The 22,668-nt window shown below is 36.9% G+C and overlaps 1 protein-coding gene across 1 annotated transcript in view; it reads left to right on the forward strand.

The window, feature by feature from the left end:
- Positions 1-3,502: 3,502 nt before the first annotated feature.
- The window catches only part of pkib (protein kinase (cAMP-dependent, catalytic) inhibitor beta), a 32,629-nt gene continuing 13,463 nt past the window's right edge, over positions 3,503-22,668 (forward strand). Inside the window, exon 1 of the mRNA XM_079583520.1 lies at positions 3,503-3,646. The gene's annotated coding sequence lies outside the window, so the exon portion shown is untranslated. The remainder of the gene's footprint in view (positions 3,647-22,668) is intronic.

Here is a 22,668-nt window from a genome sequence, read left to right on the forward strand (position 1 = left end):
ACATCTAGGCCTACATCATTAGTTCATCAAAAGAAATTCAGTAATGAAATAGAAACCAAGAAAACCTGGAGTCAGTTCATGGAAACAGCTGTACAGTCATGGAAGTCAATCTGTTGCTAAATCCAGGTAATTGGCACTGAGGCAAATGATTAAATAAAAAGGAGGTCTAGAATATCTGTGTTCTGAGAAATGTGATCAGGGAAATGTTATTGGTCATGATGTGAATATCGGATTTGCATGCACTATTATTAGAACAGCACATCATTTTAAATGGCAGTAAAATTCTTCCACCGAGATCATGTTTCTCAACATTAAGTCAACATAATCTTGTCCCTTTAGTAGTTATTTGTAAGGATTAAACATATTTTCCTTTTTCATGCAGCCAATTTATAAATGACTTCAATCGGCTTATTTGTGGGATGAAGCAGAAGTGATCATTTACATAAGAGCTGTAATTGGCCCAGAAGGGCCACCGTTCTGTGATACACTTGGTCAGTCATTTCCCCATCCCAGGAAAAGTGACAAGTGGCAAATGTGTACTTCTGGAATCTGATCTTTTCCATTTTAAAACTTACATTTATTATGGACAATGTTTTCATGCCTTCAATGTCTCCTTGTCTGTATTCCAAGTAGATGATTCTAATTATATTAATGGATCTCAGGGAAGATTAAGGACATTCTAATCTAGCCACTGTACATATCACCATCACATGTGAACCCAAAAGTGATTGGCCCATTTTAAACGGACCAAGCCAACACATGTTGGCTAACCAGCAGCCATATCACCCTGTAACCCAAGACTGGTTTCCCACTGAAGCTAAGTGGGGCTGAGCCTGGTTAGTACTTGGATGGGAGACCTCCTGAGAAAAACCAGGTTGCTGCTGGAAGAGGTGTTAGTGAGGCCAGCAGGGGGCGCTCACCCTGTGGTCTGTGTGGGTCCTAACACCCCAGTGTAGTGACGGGGACACTATACTGACAAAGAGCGCCGTCCTTCGGATGAGACGTTAAACCGAGGTCCTGACTCTCTGTGGTCACTAAAAATCCCAGGATGTCTTTCGAAAGAGTAGGGGTGTAACCCCGGCATCCTGGCCAAATTTGCCCAGTGGCCACTGTCCATCATGGCCTCCTAATCATCCTCCTATATATACTGATTGGCTTCATCACTGTCTCCTCTCCACCAGTAAGCTGGTGTGTGGTGGGCGTTCTGGCGCAATATGGCTGCCGTCGCATCATCCAAGTGGATGCTGCACATTAGTGGTGGTTGAGGAGATTCCCCCCTTCTATGTAAAGCGCTTTGAGTGTCCAGAAAGGCGCTATATAAATGTAATGAATTATTATTATTATTATTATGTATGTGCAGCCCATATGAATATGAAATGGGCTGAAAAACTGGGCCCTGTTTAGGATTGGCCACATATTCCACAATGGCCCCATGCCAATTGACCACATGGATTCCATGCTAAATTGCACTTGCCAATTGTGGGTCCCCACTGGGCAACATGCGCAAGACCCACCTTGGCCCCAGCTTTAAAGGAACACTCCACTTTTTTTGGAAATAGGCTCATTTTTCAACTCCCCTAGAGTTAAACAGGTGAGTTTTACAGTTTTCGAATCCATTCAGCCGATCTTGGGTCTGGCGGTAGCACTTTTAGCATAGCTTAGCATAGATAATTGAATCCGTTAGCATCTCTCTCAAAAAATTGACCAAAGAGTTTCAATATTTTTTCTATTTAAAACTTGACTCTTCTGCAGTTACATTGTGTACTAAGACCGACAGAAAATTAAAAGTTGCGATTTTCTATGCGATTTATCTCATTCCTGCGTAATAATCAAGGAAATGTGCTGTTGACCAGCAGGCGCAATTATATTACAAACTTAGTCCCGGTCATGTTGGAAGTTACCTAGCTGGGGACTATTTTCAGGCACTGCATAATATCATTGCGCCTGCTGCACCCATGGTACTGCAGCACAGTTCCTTGATTATTACACAGGAATGAGAGTTTAGTTCATATTGGCCTAGAAAATCACAACTTTTAATTTTCTGTCGGTCTTAGTTAATTTGCTAACGGCGCCCTAATCAGATTCAATTATCTATGCTAAGCTTTGCCTAAAGTGCTATCGCCAGTCCCGGAGATCAATGAATGGATTGAAAACGGTAAAACTCACCTGTTTAAAAGGGGATTAAATTTTTTGCCTATTTCCAAAAAAAGTGGAGTGTTCCTTTAAGTTTACTAAAAGGTTACTGCATGGGCTGAAATATGGGTTGTAAATGGGTTTGTCCACATGGGATTCCATGTGTGGGGAGTAAAAAATGTACAGCATCAGTTACATAGTTCTTCCAAATAAATTCTAATGAATAGTTTTGATCTGTGCATCTGGTCAATTTGTTTGAACAACTTTGGCTTAAAAAGCTTTGGTTGGGTTTTATCCTGTTGTTTGTCTGACAATAGGTAAAATTTCCATTACCATGCAAACCAAACAATCAGGATTATGCAAAGCAATAAGACATGTGATAGTCGTATTGCTTTACAGTAATAGTCAAATTTAGATTGGTTACTGTAATTTCTCCCTCTAGTTCCTCCACCATCTGCCTTTTCTCAAGAGAGCTGGGCTGACTTAATCATCCCTTCATCAATTTTTCAGAAAATAATCTCTTTTTGTCGGTCTTTTAGATCAATACTCTTTTGGTACAGACATCCTCTATCACTTCATAATTAAACACATGCCTTTGGGCCACCAGAGTTCATTTTATTTTTGGAACTGACAAATGGGATAAAGTCGCTGCCATGTGGAGCAGGACAGTACAGAAGTGATTATCCTCAGCCAGTTCAGAGGGTTACCGTTTTGTTTGTTAAAGGGGATGATTGTGATTGCATAAGGTGTTTAAGGTAGTAGTAAGAGACAGAGTGGTAGGTAGGTCACTGAGTTAGTGTCTGGTAAAAATATTATATTATATTATATTATATTATATTATATTATATTATATTATATTATTATATTATATTATATTATATTATATTATATTATATTATATTATATTATATTATATTATATTATATTATATTGGGTGGATTCAGGTAAATTGGGACACTTTTGCCATTGAGAGAAGTCTCTTATACTCATCAAGCCTGCATTTATTGGTTAAAAAATACAGAAAACTGTAATATTGTACAATATTACAATATATATATAGGCTATATATATGTATATATATTTTTACAAAAAAAATTAAATACTTTTTTAATTTAAAATAAATCATTATTTTAAATGTGCATGTAATTATTCCCATTCACATATTAAATAGCCTATAATGTGTGTGCCAAAAATTATTATATTATTATATTATATTATATTATATTATATTTATTATCATTCGAGTGTAAATCTGCCAGTTCATATATGAATAAAAAAATAAACATACTTTTCTCTGTCTGACAGGCATTGTTTGGCTATGCGCGCTCTCGTGTGATGTCAGCAGAGCGCGGTGTAGTTGTGCTCGCTCGCGCTGGATTCAGTGTCAGAGAAGGAGAATCACGACGAAGATGGTCTCAATATGCGGAGTTCCCCTCGCGGATAGCCTCTGTTGGTACTGATTCGGAGTGTTCTCCCGGATAACGCTGCTTCGAGGAGTCGCTTCGTATTCGGAGTAAGTAAACGAGCTGTTGCAGGACTGTCATGAGACAGACAGAGAGGGTTAGAGATGTGCCAGAATTGTATGTGGAGAGCATCACTGCGCGCTTTGAAGTTCTTTATGCACTGGTCTATCCAGATGCTCACTGATGCATTACAAGTACAACTATCCGTTTATTTACATGCCGCCTAAACGACAGGACAGTACCTAAATGAACGAGCCACGTGTTATGAATGTGTATTGATAGTAGTTAAATAATCCCTGCTGTCGTTGGGAAAATCTATTGTTCCTATTCGAGTGTCATCTGTCATCGTTTATATTACCAGTTCATATTCACTGTGACCATGCAATATACCCTGTACGCGTCGGAGACATGAAGGAATTTAATATTTTAATATTTTTTATTTTATTTTTATTTCTTAGATCTATTTATTTAACAATGCAATTTAATTAATGACCTTACGAAAGGTTTTTATAATGTAATGAAAAAAGGTTAGGCTATCCAAGAACATAACTATAATATGCTTATTTTCTTTTTTAGTTGACTTCATTTTTTTATGGTGTACTGTATATGTGTCTGAATTCACACTGACATTGGATTAATGGATTGGATGTAGTCTCTTGTAAACCAGAAGTGAAATGTATTCTATTATAGCTGTATTCTAACTGATCTGAGATGCTTAGTTGCTGGTCCATGCTGATTATTGGATCATGCAGCAACAAACTGGCTGTCAGCTGGTCATGCAGGTTAAGTAAGTCAGTCAAATAGTTTTTTTTTAGAACATTGCTGGTCTACCAGCAAATGACCACCTAGAAACATGTTTCAAAACTGCTTAAACTGGATTTTCCAGCAGGATTATTACAGTTGAAGGCTAATATAGTAATTTGAATGTAAATGATTAATCTACAATGCTTCATGGCAAAAAATTAATGCATAACAAAAAGCCAATATAAAGTTAGTGTCTGACTCTGAGCTAAGCAGCACCTTCCTTCTAAAAGTTGTGATTTCAAAACACAAATAGACCACAATTAGTTATGTTTCTACCGTGAACATTTCTTTTTCATTTCTGTTTTCAATCTTTAATTGAATTAATTAATTTTCCTCTCTAAAAGCCCTGCATGCAGAGAATGCGCAGATCTGATATTGTGACATTTGTGATCATTTAGTTGCTAAGTTAAAGGTGGTTAAAGTTGCCTAGGAGACACAGCAGTTTCATTATCTTCTCATCTAGAAGCATTTACTCAAACGGGCACCGTGTCCTTTCCACCATAACGAGTTTTGCATTTACATTCTGGTTTAAGGGCCCTTTGTTCGTTGCTATGGGTGCTGTCTCTTTTTTTTGTATGCTATGGTGTTCTTGAAAACAAAAGATTGTCATATTGCTGCACTGTGACAATAGATGAGCCTCCAGCAGGGTTAAATCACACATGAAATTACATTGATAAGTCCTATCTTTCCCCAAAACAGCTCAATAACCCTCACACGATTTCATAGAGGGCATGATCTGGTGCAAAGGCTGTCATTTTATTGCAGCACACTTAATAATATAGCCTTAATTCTTATAGTATACAGGTTATCTGCTGTTTTCTGGATTCAAATATTGGATGATTTCTAATTGCTTGGGGAGTTTTGTCAGAATTATATAGACAGATAGACGTTTCTATGAAAAGCATACATCAAATCTCATGATAAATTGCTTTGATCCAGAAGCTGCCCTTCTACATCAATCAACCTCGACGTCAGAATGTGTCTCGGTCACACCGTGTGTGTGTGTGTGTGTGTGTGTGTGTGTGTGTGTGTGTGTGTGTGTGTGTGTGTGTGTGTATGTCGTGCCATGGTACAGTATGAGTATCTCCTGCTGGGTGCCGCCCATGGAGAATCTATTTTTAATTGGCCTTGTTGATGATAACAGAAACTTTGCAGCGGTGTTTGCCTGCTCATGAAGTTAATTGTGCTCACGGGACTAGACAGTATCGTTTGGCACAGTTTATTTTCTTCATTACCGCTGGTGCTGCACATTCACACTTGCTCGTCTGCTTTCACACATGTCAGAAGACCGGCAATTAGACAAGAAAAGCAGATTTGATGCCCAGACTTGTAAAGTTATAGTTTTTTTTTGACAAAATGCTACAGTTAGAAAATCACAAGCCAGAAATAGTTTAAATACGAAAGGATTGTGACAGTGATGTTGTTCTATGGATCATATCTAAAGGGCTTTTGAATGGGAAATATCTTGAAAATCTGTAATGCTGTAAGAGAGTGATGAAACTGAGCCGTGCTGTAATTGCAGTAGAATGCAGCTCCAATGTTTTTTTTTATATATTTATATTAAAATAATCGTATAAATGTGTCTGCATATTAAAACCTGAATAACTGAAAGCATTTTTAAGCCAATCATAGGTTGATTCCCCCAAGAAGTTTCCTTCCAGCCAACCGACGGTGCGAGTTTGAAGGCGGGTCTGTCTGTTTATTGACCAATGGCAGGTCCCCAGGAATTTATTTTGAAAACAGTAAAAATTACACAGTTCACCTTTAGATTTTCTTCTCTTTTACATTTACCTCAGCAGTTTGAGAAGAATTAGCCTATTAAACAACTTCAAATACATTTAAACATGTTATTACGACAAAGCATTGGGAGCTTCAGGTGCTTATTTGTAACCCATAGTCTCTTAGAGCAGGCATTTAAAAATATTGAAACTGACAGTATGCAACAGATCAAAATTTGGCCTTGAAGAAGCGCAGCCTCTATTTTCTCTTTGAACAGCTGATATTCATTCTGTTTCAGCCTCCTTCAGAGTATCATCAAGGCTCTAGTGAAAGGCATGACAGCTTCTGTTCAAGTGTTTCGCTGGCGAGATCCCAAGAGAGCTCAACGCTCCATTCATTGCACCAATTGGTCCATGCATTACATAAATATTCTCCTGTAAACAAACTAGAAAACATTGCACCATGCAACACAAACAATCACAGATAGTTACTTAACAGTGACTTTTTTTACCGAGTGCAACTTACAATAGTCAAGTCACGTATTTCACTGAAAGGCGCACAATGAAGGAGATTAATAGTCAATAGTCTTTATTATTACAAAATACAAAACAAAATAGCCTTTATTATTATCATCCACAAACTAAAACACTGGAGATCGCTGGAGAATAATGTAAAACAACCATTATACTATCAACGTTGACATAAACAATACTGGACAATGGAAAATCAGGGCTTGAATACCGGAATGTAATCCAAATGAAACAGAACTTGTGTGGAATTGGGGCCTATGGAAACTAATTAGAAACTTGAACAAACGGGATCAGAATCGAAACGAAACAGAACATACAAATATCACTATTTTAAATTACTTCTGAAAATCTTAAAATCTTTGAAAAAATAAATTACATGAAATAACCCATTAGATTATTTGTTTTTCCACTATAAGGAAACTTACTGTTAACCATAACAGTTTTTTTTACCATAGCATATTTACAGTATTTTACCATTAAAATTATGTTTTGCTCTCGGCCAAATTAATCATTTACATATAACATACATTTTGTTGTATTACCCCTACGCCTTTTTGTGACTGCACAGGTGTATTCGGCAGGGGACAATGATGATCAGCGGTAGTTTGCAGAGGTGCACATTGCTAACATGTGGGGTGTTTTATTCTTCTCACCATATGGGGTACATCATGTGGTGTTCCTAAGGAGTTAAAGACCACACAGTGTAGTGATAAGCCCTAATCTTAGGCTCTACTATATAGCAGGGCTTATTGTATAAAAATCTGGCACCGGAGGGTTATAAAGTGCCAGGGGTTTCACTCTTATCTGTTATTTGTTATCTTAAATCGCCGGATTTGAGCGCATCATTACATCGGACCTAAAAATACACCGCAACAATCTAGGGACCAAGATATCCATTTGAGTTTGATCTTCCCCGCCTTACTGTCAAAATATCTTGCACCAAGACAACAGCTTATTTTATTGTCTGCTCTGAGCTGTACATAGTATACCATATGTCAAGTAAATAAAACAGATTGTTGCGTGTTGTGAATGTGAAGCTTTACAACTCTCACTTTTTTTGTCAAATAAACCCCGTGCCTGTGTTTGCGCCGGATAAATTGTCTGTGGCGGGAGAATAAGGGGTCACATTCACATGGAGCTCTTATCGATCGTACACTGGAACCCTCACAGATGTGAATTATTTATGTGTCTTTATGCATGGCACACCATTTGTGTCATGAGCCTAGACTTGGTGTACGGTGCAATGTTGTAAAATACGATCAATGCTGCTTTGGAAGACCTGTCTTAAATTTGACATTTTGTGTTTGGCTAAATGCAACATAGTGAGAGTTTTATAAACCCAATGATGCCTGTGTTAAGCCCCACTCACATTCTGACAGCATTTGCTGTCGCTCATGTCACCAAAAATCTTTGCTCATGTCACTAGAAATTGGCATCTCTTACTAATAATTAAGTAGGAATATAATGGAGCGTGCCATTGTAGGCCTAATGAATACATATTTGTAAAAAATAATAATATATATAATAATAATAATAATTACACAGACTTTTCAGTCTTATTACAGACAGCATAAATGCAGTCCATTAACTGGCCTTATATTTGATAAATACTAAACAAACAAACCATGTAGTTACACACTGCATTCATTTATTTGTATAAAATACTGCCAAAACTCATAATTTGCTCAAAAGTCTCAAAGGTAGTTGTGAATAGACGGTTATGTCTTGATTTCAGACTTTACTGGTTGTGTTGTTTTTGATTCACTAAAAAGGACTGGCTCATGGGAATAATTTGTTGAAGTTATTTGTTGCACTGTTTGCTTTTGATTTAAGAACCGGCTCATAATATGAGAGTCGGAATACACTGGTTGTGTCGATTCACTAAAAATAACTATACTCTTAAAAATAAAAGGTTCCAAAAGGGAGTTTTCATAGTAATGCCATGCCACGTTCGCTTCCCCAACTAACCTCTCAGTGAACCGTTCTCAAAATAACAATTTTTTTCTTAGTATGAAGAACATTTTAATAATCTAAAAAAGCTTTTTCCACTATAAAAAAACCTTGTGTGCAATGACAAGTTTAAAAGTTCTTCATGGAACTAAGGTTATTCAAGCCAATTATATATAATTTTTTTTGTCAATGCAAAGCAGCATCAGTCAGTTATCTTTTCCCAGACATAATAATTAATGATTTCTGGTCGTTTTGTTGTGCAAGTTGCTGTCTGAACTGTGAACAGGCTCTTAAAGTTTAGGATTTAGGAGCCATCATTGCCTACTCATAATTGTCCATCCATAATACAAAGCAAAAATGAGCAAATTTGCATATTATAAGGTTATCTGATAATATTTCCCCTCTAATGGGAATTGATTGAAGGTTGTTCCTTATGGTTGCATTTCTATTGACCAGTCTTAGTTTTGCTCCCTCTCCTTTCTAGCCATTTTCTATACAGCCTGTCATAAATCTTTTAAAGGTGTTTTTATACTGTATAGGGGTAGCAGCATCACAATCTGTGCCAAGCAACAGCGAAGAGCCAACATCTCAGGCTGATTAATTTTTTTAATTTTTTTTTTAAAGCTAACGTGGACATTTAATGATTAGGAGCATTTAAGCATATATTGATTTGCAAAATGAAGCTTTAGATAAATGAACCTGATTGATTTAATTTTGTCATAGGCTGCTTTTTGTGAAATCTCTCCCATGCAGATTCACTTAAATGTTCTGTGAAAGAAAGAAAGTCCATTTACTTTATTGCTCTGCCTGTCTTGTTGTTTGTTACCGCATATAGAATTCATTGCTCACTTTGGAGTCAGCAGAATGCTTGGTTGAAGCCGGTTAAAAGAAGCTATAGCAAAGCAAACTCAAGATGCATGAAAATTGTTCTACAAAAAGGGATCAAAGAAAAAATAGGGTTTTTTTCACAGCGGAATATCCCTGTGAGACTGTTCTAATGCTTTATAATAGGCTACTACACTGTTTTGTAGGATACAACTAGATTCTAACCTTTTTATGGAGAACATGTGAATGATGCTTGTAGTCTCGGTTCTGTTTGCCAATAAATAGTTTACTGTTTGCTAGGCAGTTGCTATGGTGTTTGGAGTGGTTGTTAGGTCTTTGCCAGGGGATTTGCTATAACTGTCTCAGTTAAATCGAAAGAGCCAATCTTCTCTAAAATCTTCTTGTTTCTAGATCCCTCCAATGATATTTTTGGCCCACTTTATCATCTGCCCAGTCAAAAATTCGGAAGTTAGATTGATTATCAAAGTAATAACACGTGCCTTTTTTTAACAAGCTGCACAATTTGAGATACCATTCATGTTTGTAGTACGGATAGTACAATGCAATCTCTAAATGTATAAGCATACTAATAGTGATGCTTGTCTTGGCAAGTACATCTTATCACACCAATCAACATTGCAATCAATCCTTGAAATACAGATGCAAAAACCATTGCCATTTCTGATATATTTGATTGTTACAATTTTACAGATGAAATGATTGTGTTGCAACTGGCTTGTAAAAGCCTAGAACTAATATGGGATGATAGTTAAATGCTTGATGTTCCCTATCATCAGTCCAAATATAGATTTGGATAATGTCAAATCTGATTGATGCCACTTTGCCTTTCTTTGGTATTCCAGCAGCGTCCGGAGCACATTGATGTTGCGTCATTGAGCACGATCTTTGTTTGGGGAGGCAGATAGCCAATGGGAAAATCATTCCCTGGGGATGCACTGTGCAGGGAACCAAGGTCTGCATTTGAAACGTGAGAAGATGAATCGCATGTAATCTGTGCTTTGTTCTTCTAGCCCACACGCATGGGCTTTGCCCTCAAGCGGCTGGCATCTGCTATTAATAGGCAAAGATTAAAAAAACCTTTCTTGTCCAGCTAACCTACAGTTCATCTTCAATCTTGCTGCTGATAAGTATGTATCTGGTCATCTGTAGATGATTGGATGTGACTTGGCTTGTGTTATTTTTGGCCGTACATGTGATGTGATGCAGTAAACAGCTTTGATAGCTATGGGTATGGCTGGAGACGTCGCTGTAATGCAGCGGTAATTGGCTTTGTTCACCATGCACAGATGTGTCGGAAGGTGTTGGATTATTTGAGCGAGTGACCAGTTGAATTGATTTAATCAGACTACATTTAGACCTTGAAAATTAAATCAACTACAATGTAGGAATATTTTGATGCATTTGAAGCTTAGGGATGCTGCAGTCAAAACAATATTTTCAAAGGTTTGAGGTGGAATAAAGACCGGCAGATGAAAATGTGTGACAAGGGAATGCTTGGAGACATTTCATCTGACTCAGCTGGAGCTCTTTGATAGTTGTAGTGTGATGGCTGTTCCTCCAAGCATTAATGGCATTAAATCCTCCTTAAAGTCCCCATGAAAATAAAATGTATGAAAAAGTATGAAGTTGTTAGTCTTTAAGGTTATATAATGTGCTCCAAAACAATGACAAAATTCAAATTTAGAAGATATAACTTATAAGTAGTATTAAAAATTGCTCTCACTTCTGCCAATATGGATTAACGATTTTGATGACATCACTCTGCATTTCAGCTTCTCATCAGATTTTCTGTCCAATCAAATGCTCTCTAGAATCTAAAGCGTCCCGCCCCCCTACTACACTATAAATAGACACTGAAGCTGCGGCTGAGATCGGTCACTTGTTCACATGAACTATTTTCTTTATGGTGAATGGCACCTAATGCACTATATAGGGGATAAGGAACGTTTCAGACACAGTCTGGTCGAGTCCAGATACACGATCGACCACAAAACTAATCGGACCATTTGAATTCTACACAGAATGCTATATTTTAAAGCAATATGGAGGAGATTAGGAGGAGAAACGGTTAGACAGACTCGGCACTAGAAACAGCACTGACGAGTAGAAGGGATAACGCCGGTGCCATGCACCAACATAAATTACACACACGAATTACAAATCCTAAGCATGACACTCTTTTGCTTTAGTAATAGTTTCATGATAAATCTAAAAGGGGAATCTATTGAGACTTTGCTGTGGCTGTCAAAAGCTGTCTAATGCGGCTTTGCCGAGCTCGACGGCTCTGGCCGAGCTGTGATATAAACAAAACGCTATTGGCTATTTAAAAAAAGGGGAGGAGCTGCTCATTATGTCCCGCCCTGTCTTCCTGTTTCAGTGGAAACACACTGAATAATGCTGGCCGTTTCATTCAAAGCACTTCAGTGGACCTTTAATTCCTTCTGAAATGTTTGCTATGAGTAACTCAGCCGAAAATGCAAACTTAAACCAGTCTTATTAGCTAGTTTACCAGTTTCCCCTACTAGTGTTCAGCTGTTTTCATCATTTTTGGGCAGTAGCATCTCTAGAAATGTTCTTCTTCTCTCCATGAAATGTCTTGAAATAATGTGTAAAAAGTACTGAAGACCATAATTAAACAGATATGTAAGAACATTATTGAAATTCGTCAAATTTATTTAGACTAATATTGATTTTTCTATAGCTTGATCGAAGTCATGCTCGGCATATGGATGAAAATAATGATTTGCTTTCCTGTCATTTCTGGGAAAACGCATATGATGTTTATTACCAGGCATGGAGTCTCTTAGATTTGAAGACATGCACATTTAAATAAAAACTAATAAGACTTATTTTGGTCTTTGATGCACTCAGATTTAGTAATATTCTGTAATATGAATCCACAAATTGATAATCACTTATCATCACCTACTGCAGTGGCCATATAGTTCTGTGTAACCTGTAGAAAGAATCAACCCAAAAGTAATTGTAAAAAAACTCGAATCACTGAATCTGAATCCCCAATTTGTCATTTCAAATAGTGAAGTTAGCCATATATCTCACTGGTGAAGCTGAGGTAGTAGAGTTACTATTTTTTTCAGTCATGCAACTATCGCTTAATCAGCCGGAATCATTTGAACAGCTCACGGATGCGCTGAATCGTTTAGAGCGGATTATCACTCATGAACTGTTTAGAACACAGAGAACAAAGACAGCACCAAGTATTTAGGCGTCTGCAGGTCACTGTGTCTGCTGCTTGTGAACTATTTGTACTGCAACAAGGATCACCATGTTATTACCCTGTTTTTTGGACATGTGCCATGGCAATACTACCATGGTATTCTTTGAAATACCTTGGAATACCATATACATATAATAGTGGAAAAAGTTGAATTGTTCATATAACTATAGCCAGACATGGGCAGTATTTCAATTAAACATATTTTAAATACGTATTTAATTACTTTAGTGTATTTTGTAATTTGTATTTTGCAGGTGTGGAAAAAATAAAATGTAGTTTGTAACAAAATATTTTGAGGGAGTGTATTTAGAGTATTTCAAATACTTAAATACTTAAGAAAAATAACCATATGCTTATCACCATAGTAAATGATTTTGCCATATTTTCGGTCTGATGTTGGCAATGTCCAGGTTAGATGCACGAAAATCACGTGACACCCTGTAGACCGGGCTCCCTCCAAACCTAAGTGCCAACTAGCCTCATGGAGGATCCCTTTACCACTCTACAGATAAAGCGTTGTGGGGAAATTCGGCTCGCGTACCTACCCCGAAGTGATAAAATAAAATTCTGTATCAAAATTTAAGACAAGTATACTTGATAGATGTACAGCTTTGCATCGTTCATACATCGGCCAGAGATCATTTGCGAGCAAAGGCCTACTTCACGGCGACATTTTGCCGATTAGCAAACTATCTCTCAGCGACATCGTGCCGATGGAACTTTGTTACCTTAAATCGGCCCGACGTACGTGTGCTATCTGGGTAGTTTGTTTAGGCTTGGTTTGTAGGGAATTACAAACCTGCGCACATATATTCAAACGCATATAACTATAGAATTAATTCTTGATGCGTACGTGAGCGACATCAGCGTTTCTCACAGGTTCGCGTTTAAAGTCTGTTTAGAGAGAAACGGTGTCGTCTTAGAGGCCTCTAATTTAATAACAAATGATCACTTTGACCGAGGTGAGTCGGTCGGGGCTGGCTTTGGCTGGAAAATATCTTTATTCAGGAACCGGCCGCTATAAAGCCAAAACAATCTCTGTTACCTTAAATTATACGTTTATCTCTGTAAAGCTGCTTTGAAACAATCTACATTGTTAAAAGCGCTATATAAATGAAGATGACTTGACTTGACTTTAGTTTTCTCTTTTGTAGTATAGTTGTGTTATTGCTACTATTTCTGTTATTGACCTTCCAATAAAGTTCCTCATTAAAGCTGTTAGTGCACATAACATAAGCCAGTGGTGAGGAAATGTCTCTCTACGCTTATTCAAGCCTTAAGGCACGAGTAGAGTAACGGTGATAATATGGCTAGCCTACATCAAACACGTTTAGCTATTAAGGGCAGCCTACCACTAGCCTGGTTCTACCAGACTCTCGTACATTTCATTTGTACAGAGAGTCTGGCATCTCTCCATTGACAAGCGTTAACTTCCTTGAAGGCGGATACTCTGTTGAAGTTTAAAACTATTGGATCTGCCCAGAGTCACTCTGGATCTGCCATAACCAATCGCTAACGTTTGGTCGTGACGTATGACGACTCAAACTAGCGCACAACCTCAACGTCATCGTTCTCAGCCACTCCCTCTGTTCCTCTGATTGGACCTGCAAAAAATGTATCGGAGAAAACCCAAGAATACACCACAATCCCAGACCTAGTACTGAAGGAAAATGAAAATTGAGCGGAAGTACGTTGGAGGGCGGAGCCAGGATAGCCTACCACACCATTGATACATGCCACTTACATCAGAGGGAGCTATTTCAGGCCCTGTCGAGATTTAGTGAAATGGCCATGCTTTTTTCGTCATTTTGAATTTACACATTTCTCATATTTTTGTTATTGCTACTATTTGTGTTATTTACCGTTCAGTAATAAAAAAAGATGTACGATTATTGTGGGAGTATTTTTGTATTTTCAAAATACTAATTACTTGTATTTTATTTAAATAAATTTTTCACATCAGTATTTTGTATTTTATTTTGTACATTTCATGAGCCAGTATTTGTAGTTTGTAACAAAATAGTTTTTGATGTATTTGTGCCCACCTCTGACTATAGCGTCCCCACAGCCAAATATTAGGCTATATGGCACTAGGGAGTTGTCCAGATTACCTTGATTAAGTAAGCAAACATTGTCAGATGTGCGTAGAAATCTTGTTGTATATGATGACTTAATTGGTGTTTTGAACCTCAGGCTTTTTATAAATATTCAGATATTCAGTGTAAAATCTATTTTTATTTTAATTAGTCATGACAACCAGCAGCTCCAAAACCGAGTTATTTCACAGTGTGAAATGGCTAATCCACTGTCTACAGAATACAGATGTACATTTTCAGTTTTTTATAATCAGCATTAGTTGATTATTATATATTTTATGTGATTCTATCGATAATTAAGACTAAGAGTTCAATATTATTAAAAAAATTATTGTTTACTATTACTAATATTTGTGTATTCTATATATTTCTATGCTTATGGAGGTTACCACGTCATATCAACAGCTCGCATATTTTAGAACAGAGCTGAGTTTTTGTTTTGTTTTTGACCTGCGAAAGACTATCTTTAATGGCTCAGATTCTGCTCAGGGAATAGCTGTCAAAAGCTTTATCATATCTGGTACTGAAACTGCACAATAGAGCGGTGTCAAAACAGTGTGATCGTGGCACTCGCTTTGTGCACTCAGAATCAATCAAAAGATGCCTGGACCGAGAACAACTCAAATATAGAAAATAGTTTTTGTGCTTTCATATTTATTTTGAAGATCCTGAGAGACAATATTTTGACAACATTGTCGTTTCAAAGATGGATACGTCTGTTATATGCACAGTGTTGATATATTTTCACAGCTGCGTGACAGTTATGGGAATGACAAGTGAAGGTAGTATGTTCAGCTGGATTTATTATGTACACCCACCACAAAGTTATGAGGTCTTGACCTGCACCCCCTCAAAAATCAAAGAGCTAATCCTTTATGCTGCAGTCACATTGCATGATCATACAGTAAGGAAAAATATTAAGGGTGAGTGGGATGGCTAAAAGCTGTTGTAATGGTATATTGTAAATTCCGAAGATATAGGCTACCGGTAGTTATTTTAGCTGAAACTCAAAATATATGGTATTTATATACACACTACCATTTAAAAGTGAAGGTCACTAAATTTTTTTAAATGCTTCTGATTAAAAAAAAAAACGGTTGTGAAGTATAAAATGTAATTTATTCCTGCAATGGCAAATCTGAATTTTCAGCATCATTCTTCAGTGTCACATGATCCTTCAGAAATCCTTCTAATATGCTGAATTGCTGCTCAATACATATTTTCTTATTATTTTCAATGTTGTAAAACGTTGTGCTGCTTAATAATTTTGTGGAAACCGTGATACATTTTGTTTTCAGGATTTCTTTGATAAATAGAAAGTTCAGAAGAGCAGCGTTTATTTCAATTACTTTGTTTGCAACATGTAAAAGTCTTTATTGTCACTTTTGATCAATTTACTGTATCCTTTAAAAAGTATCAGTTTCTTTAAAAAAAAAAAAATCTGAACAGTAGTGTATATTAAATATGTTTTGGATAATCTATCAAAATGATAATAACCTCACAAATTAAATGATATAATTTGATTATTTTCTCATTTTATTTGGACTTCATGCAAACCAAAAGATACAATTTCAAAAACAAAAGATTCAAAGCACCGAAACTACCGTAATATAGAATTGATGAGCTGTGACTCTTAAGGAGATATGTCAATGGACTATCAAGCTCCAAAAATAAATAAATCAACTTAAAAGACGTGCAAAGAACTCAAGCTCTATATCCCAAGTCTTGTGAATAGCTTTGTGTGAGGAAGAAACCACATTTTAAATAGCAAAATCCACCATAGCAATAAAATCACATTTTTGTCTAGTTTATTCTTTGGTTTTCTGACACTCCTGTTTTGTCATGTCTTTGTGTGCGCGCGCGGCTTCGAGCGTTCTCGAACCGTGCGCTCTCTTGTCTGTATGCCATGTGCGGGGCATGGTGTTTGGATCCCGGCACATCTGTCTTTGGTTTCGGTTCTGTCGGGATTCGTACATTAATGCTCCGCGTATTTGTCTTCTGTCGTGAGCGCACAGGGTGAGCTTTCGCTCGTTCTCGTGCGCTCTGTCTTGTTGTGTGAGCGTTTGGTTTCGAGTGCGCTCGCACTGTACACTCTTCTATCCGCGTGTTTTGTTTGTATTTTGTTTTATTTTTATTAATAAATAAAAGTCCATCAACTCTGCACCTGATTTCTCGCTCCTTTCACCACCCACATACCTGACACATTGGTGTCAAACCTGGTGCGACATTGAATTATGGCATTTCAAAATGTGTCACTATGCACATATGACATTTCAGTCTGTTCCTTTTATAGTTATCATATGGCTTCAGAAAACGTATGCACTCAATTCATATGGATTACCGTTAAGCTGGTTTTAATAACCATGAAATCAAAATCGACAATTTTTGTTTTTAATGGAATATTGCAGTATTAATCATAATTGATTTAATATTTACTGTGCACATCTTTATTTTCTAAAATGTCATGTGCCCTCGTAATCTTTGATCAAAATAGCTTCCCTCCGTCTTGAAGCAACATCTCTTCTCTGATGACATGTTTACTGGCGCGAGGGCGGGACAACCTGTCACTCACATGACATCACAGCAATAGCAAACCACAACCATCCAATCAATTCCTGATGGACAAAAATCAAGTCCCACCCTATTTCTTCTTCTTTTTTTAAAGCCATTTTACTCAGAAATACATCGAAATAGGGAAGAAAAGACTATTGCAATTTCCTTTTCATGCTGAATTTAATGGTGACCTTGTTGTCAATTTTGCAGTTTGACACCCCATTCTCGTTCATCGTACTGAAAAGATAAACAATCTGTGTCATAGAGGCATGAAACATGCATATACCAGCTCTAGTGAAGACCAGCAGTGCGTGATGTATATGTGGCATTTATCATCAGGGTGGAAATAGGATAGTGAGGTCTCTAGTGACAGTGGTGTTGCAGACTTACTATTCACTGCTCATCCACTTATCTGTGTCCACGTAAGCCTCCTGAGGAGGGAAACGCACAGGCATAACAGTCCCGCACGCAGTAAGCTCGTTCAGAGGTCAGGCAGCTTTTTTAAGGATCAGACTCAGTGGTTCCGAGGTTGCTTGGATTTATCTGGGTTCGACCATGATGCCCTAGACAATGTCCTATTAGCTGTTCTAGGAGTGATGGTTATGCTCAGGCTGTCATTAGGAGTAGGACAACCACAAACCTCGTCCTGGGCCCTGTGTGTAAGGGAGGACCAAAATTTAGTGTATATTTGGGTCCACCCTTATTTTACCCTGGGCCTGTGAATTGAAACATGGACCTGGTAAACCCTTCTTTTCTTTCTTTATTTTATATATATACTGTAAAAAAAAAATGTAACACCTTTATTCAGAAAGGATGCATTAAATTGCTCAAAAGTGACAGTAAAAACATGTATAATGTATAATACAAATATTGTACTTCATATAAATGCTGTGCTTATTCATCAAGATGTATCACAGTTTCCACAAAAATATTAAGCAGCACATCTGTTTTCAACATTGATAATCGGGAATATTTATTGAGCATCAAAATCAGCATATGACACTGAAGACTGGTGTAAGATTTTCAGATTTTCCCTCACAGGAATAAATTACGGTACATTTTTGAAATGTGTTCAAACAGAAAACAGTTATTTTTAATTGTAATAATATTTCACAATATTACAGTATATTTGATCAAATAACTGCAGCCTTGTTGAGAATACATTTCTTTCAAAAACATTAAAACATCTTACCGACCCGAAACTTTTGAACAGTAGTGTAGATGCAAATACTTAAGATGGAATATATTCACTCCTGCTTCATGCTTTGCTGATTCATTAATTCGAATAAATGATGATTGCAACTGTTCGACATATATTGATAAGTTTCATTTGCTGTTGAAAGCTTTTGAACATATTTCAGCGTCATTGTACAATTCTCATTATTGGATGTGTGTATAGTATTTCTTTTTTTTTGGTGATGTAGTCCAGCTGCAGTACTTTAAACCATCTAGGGCAGTGATTCATAACAAAAATGGGTCGCATAGTTGTGATAGCACATTGCTTATAGTGGAGAAAATGCTGGTTGTTGTTGTTAAAGGCTGTGTGTCCAATCAAACTCTTTTGTCAGAGCTGTGACACAGTGAACTGTGCACATGCTGAAGACATGAAAGAGCTGTTGGCTCATCGGACGCAGGTTCAAGTCAGGTTATGTCCTGATTTCATTCTCTTTCTCTCACTGTCTCCAGTTTACAATTTAAAATAAAGGCAACAAAGAAACAGATTCCAACATGGATGGGATGACATTGCCTCATTGTAAACAAACTAAATTACACATGGCAAAATAAAATGTATATGTATGATAATGTTTTTTTTAACAAATCATTATAAATTATGTCAGGGTTTGATTTTATATGTTTACTTTTGTGCCGTGAAACAATCCGCTCAGTGTTGAATTGCCAACATAAACTAATAAACTTAAGCTCTATTTTAACCATGTTCATGCTTTTTAACTGAATATAATTACATTTTCACAATTACTGGTTTATGCTGATTCTAAGCCTTTTGAATAAATGCAATTTAAAACAAAATATGATTTAATGATTTAAATAAACAAAACAGAAACTGTACTTCATATACATTTTTCATGTATGTCTGACAAATATACGTCACATTAAGTTTGTTTTTGCAATTCAAGTATATTAACTTTAGGCCTAAATATTTAACCACATAAGAACCACTATTCAGGTTTTGTTTTTAATACATTATTTTTCCATAGATTGTTTCAATGATTTTATGAGTGATGCATTCGTCTTCCTCATGCAAATGTTGTCCTCCCAAGCCCAGCAAGTCAACACCTTTACACTATAGCGTTAGCCTCAGGTCATTGCTCTTGATAAATTGCTGTCCTGTCATCGCTTGACCTTACACAATCCCAGAGAGGGGAAATGCACTAAAATAAACACCTCTGCACAACTGCCGAACCATCAAATCAGACAAGCTGCTTCCTCGCCGGCTTATCGCACTAGCCCACGCGGTTGTAGGTCATCTGCCACATTGTTCTCACTTTTATTGATCGGCATGTTAGTTTGCCATTAGCATTATTAGTCAGGCCGAACAGATGAGTATATAGACAAGACCTTTAAATGCTAGGTGCTTGGAGACTTGCATGACGTCTCTCCTCCTCAAACAGTTCCTCTGACTCAGTTTCTGTTTTGTTCACTTCTCAGAAGCAATGGTTTTATTACATAACCGTGTGCGAACAAGCTATTTATTTCCCAATGCCGTCATCGCGACAATGTCACTGAGAGCTACTCCTGCTTCTTGTCAAGTCATGCTTTACAAGGTTGTGTTGTCTTGTTGCAGACTGTCAAGGCTGCGTGGAAGCCGAGTGGAAGATGAGATCAGGCCCTTGTCCTTGATCCTCAGAGCGGAGATTATTCGGAAAAATCCAGCTCTATTTTTCCCCCTCTTATATTGTTTGCCTGGACAAAGGCCCCGAGGGGCCCTGAGTATTTGGTCCAATAAATATGAGACTTTTGTTTGTGTGAATTGATTTTTTTTCCTGTGCTTATAATCACTTAATTATAAGTGTTTACTCGTTTTAATTTTATTTTTTATTTATATTCATAATTGTACTTTATTTCAAAGACTTAATTTCCTCTAAACGTGAATTAAATGCACTTTTGATGAGCAATTAAATTGGTGCTTCATTAGGCAAAGCAAGATGTTGAATACTTATTTGCTATTGAGTGCTATAGATTTATTATAAAAGCTATGATACTCATACTTCAATAAAGTACAATACAAAATAAGTATTGCATCCGAAATCGCATACTGTCTGAGTAGGTACTACATTTTAATTTGAACTTACTTTGCGCCCTGAAGTATGTTCTATAAAGTATGAATATGGGTTGTATGAAAGAATTTCCGATGTACTGTATACATGCATCTGTGCACTACTAGTGCATCACTTCACTGCCATTCATAAATCCTCTCCCGTGGCCTCATGGGTTATTAACCCTCATGGGTTACTTGCACTTTGAAACCTACTTCAAAGTTTGCGCAAATAAGCGGCCAGGGAAGTATTCGATTTCAGACGAATACTGAATAATTGATTTTCAAAGTCTGTTTGGTTAAAGGATTTGGTTAAAGAAATTCGTTCACACAAAAAAAATTCTGAACATAAATTCATTAATGATGGCGGATTGAGGCGATCATGAATTGTTAGTGAGGCAGTGAGTTGAACAAAGGGACCAGATGAGTTTGATTTGTGAACACACTTCAGTGAATAATCTCATAAAAATCAGTCACACAATGCTATTCTACGATTTCTTATGAAAAAAGTCTTATGGACTACTTTTATGATACTTATGCTCTTTTGTGATTTTTAAGTTTTACAGTCACAAATTCACATTGTGTGTTCCATGGAAGGAGAATAATTTGAGTTTGGAATAACATGAACTTTTATAAAAAATAAAAAAAGCAAATGACCACCACAACATTTCTCATCATTATGCATAATCCTTCACGTTCATGCTTGTGAAAAAAGGCCACCTCAGCCATGCTTAAAATGGGCCTTATAAATAATACAAGGAGATTTAACTTGACTGTTTAACAATTTCAGTTTTTATTTCAGTCATGTTTGTCATGCTCTTTGCAGTGTGGTCCATGAGAGGAAATGTCATTATATTTTTTTGCATTTAGGCGCAGATTGCATATCTAAAGCAGAAAATTAGCTGTGTTAAGTGTGAAGTTAAAGTGTGCGGAAAGGAAAGTTGCAAACGCCTCATCCCTTCTGTTAGTGCTATTTTAAAGCTTGTTACTGGGCTGTACGTATATGGATTAAGACCGGATTAACCTTGTTTGTTCTGACATTTAAAGTAATGCTTCTTTATATTTAGCACATTTTTGTGCACGAACTTCACATCTGGGGTACATGCTGAATCCAAGCCTTTTTGCATAGTGCAGCATATATACATATATATATATATAGAGAGAGATAGTTCTTACCACTCAAAGTTTATGACTATTATGACTAAACAGACAGATTGTTTTGGACTTTTTGACCAGACACAGACGTCTCTGTGGGCTGTGACTGAATTCTGACTGGTAAACATGGTAAATGCCTATTGAGACATGGGCACAGGTGTGCGCAGTAGCAGCTGCACTTCTTTTGGTGCAAATCTCTGTTGCGGGTTCACAAGAGGACTTGAGTCTTGACCTCATGGAGCGATCTGCTGCCCTTGTTGCTCAGTTCTGGTGCTGGTTGCTAAGTGTTCTGTCTCAGGTGACAGAGCTCTTCTCAGCCGAGAGAATTGTCCTGAAGCATATACCAGGGGCGTGCATACCCAAGCCATTTGAGAGAGTTTATGGTTCGCTTATGAATACTATAAATTAATAAATTCCTTGTCATAGGTACGTGTATAACTACGGTTTCGGGTTAGCAAAATACTTTGTTACTGTCCACCACTATTTGGTCAAAATATCTTCCTTTATGTTCAACAGAAGAAAGAACAATAATATATTTTTTGGGTGAACTATCCCTTTAACAATTCTGTTTACTCATTATGCTAATATTTCATCCCAGGTTTGTATTGTTTTTATTTTCTTATTGCTGTTTTATGTTGATAAATCCTTTGAAATACATGTTTCATATGTTAGTAAATGTTACATTTTCACATATTTTTGCTGGTTTGCAGTCTGATTTATTTTCGTCATTTTGCGGACTTGAATTAAATGCCAAATTGGACGATATCACTGAAATGACATGACAACATATTGACTAAATTTAAAGGACATATTTGTTGAAACACAAAAACTGTGATTGGAACAAAAAAAATAACAACATTTCTCTTGCCCAAAACCCATCAACAGCATGCCGAGATGTTATCTTCTG

The sequence above is a fragment of the Phoxinus phoxinus genome (assembly GCF_949152265.1).
Source record: "Phoxinus phoxinus genome assembly, chromosome: 16".
NCBI lineage: Eukaryota > Metazoa > Chordata > Actinopteri > Cypriniformes > Leuciscidae > Phoxinus > Phoxinus phoxinus.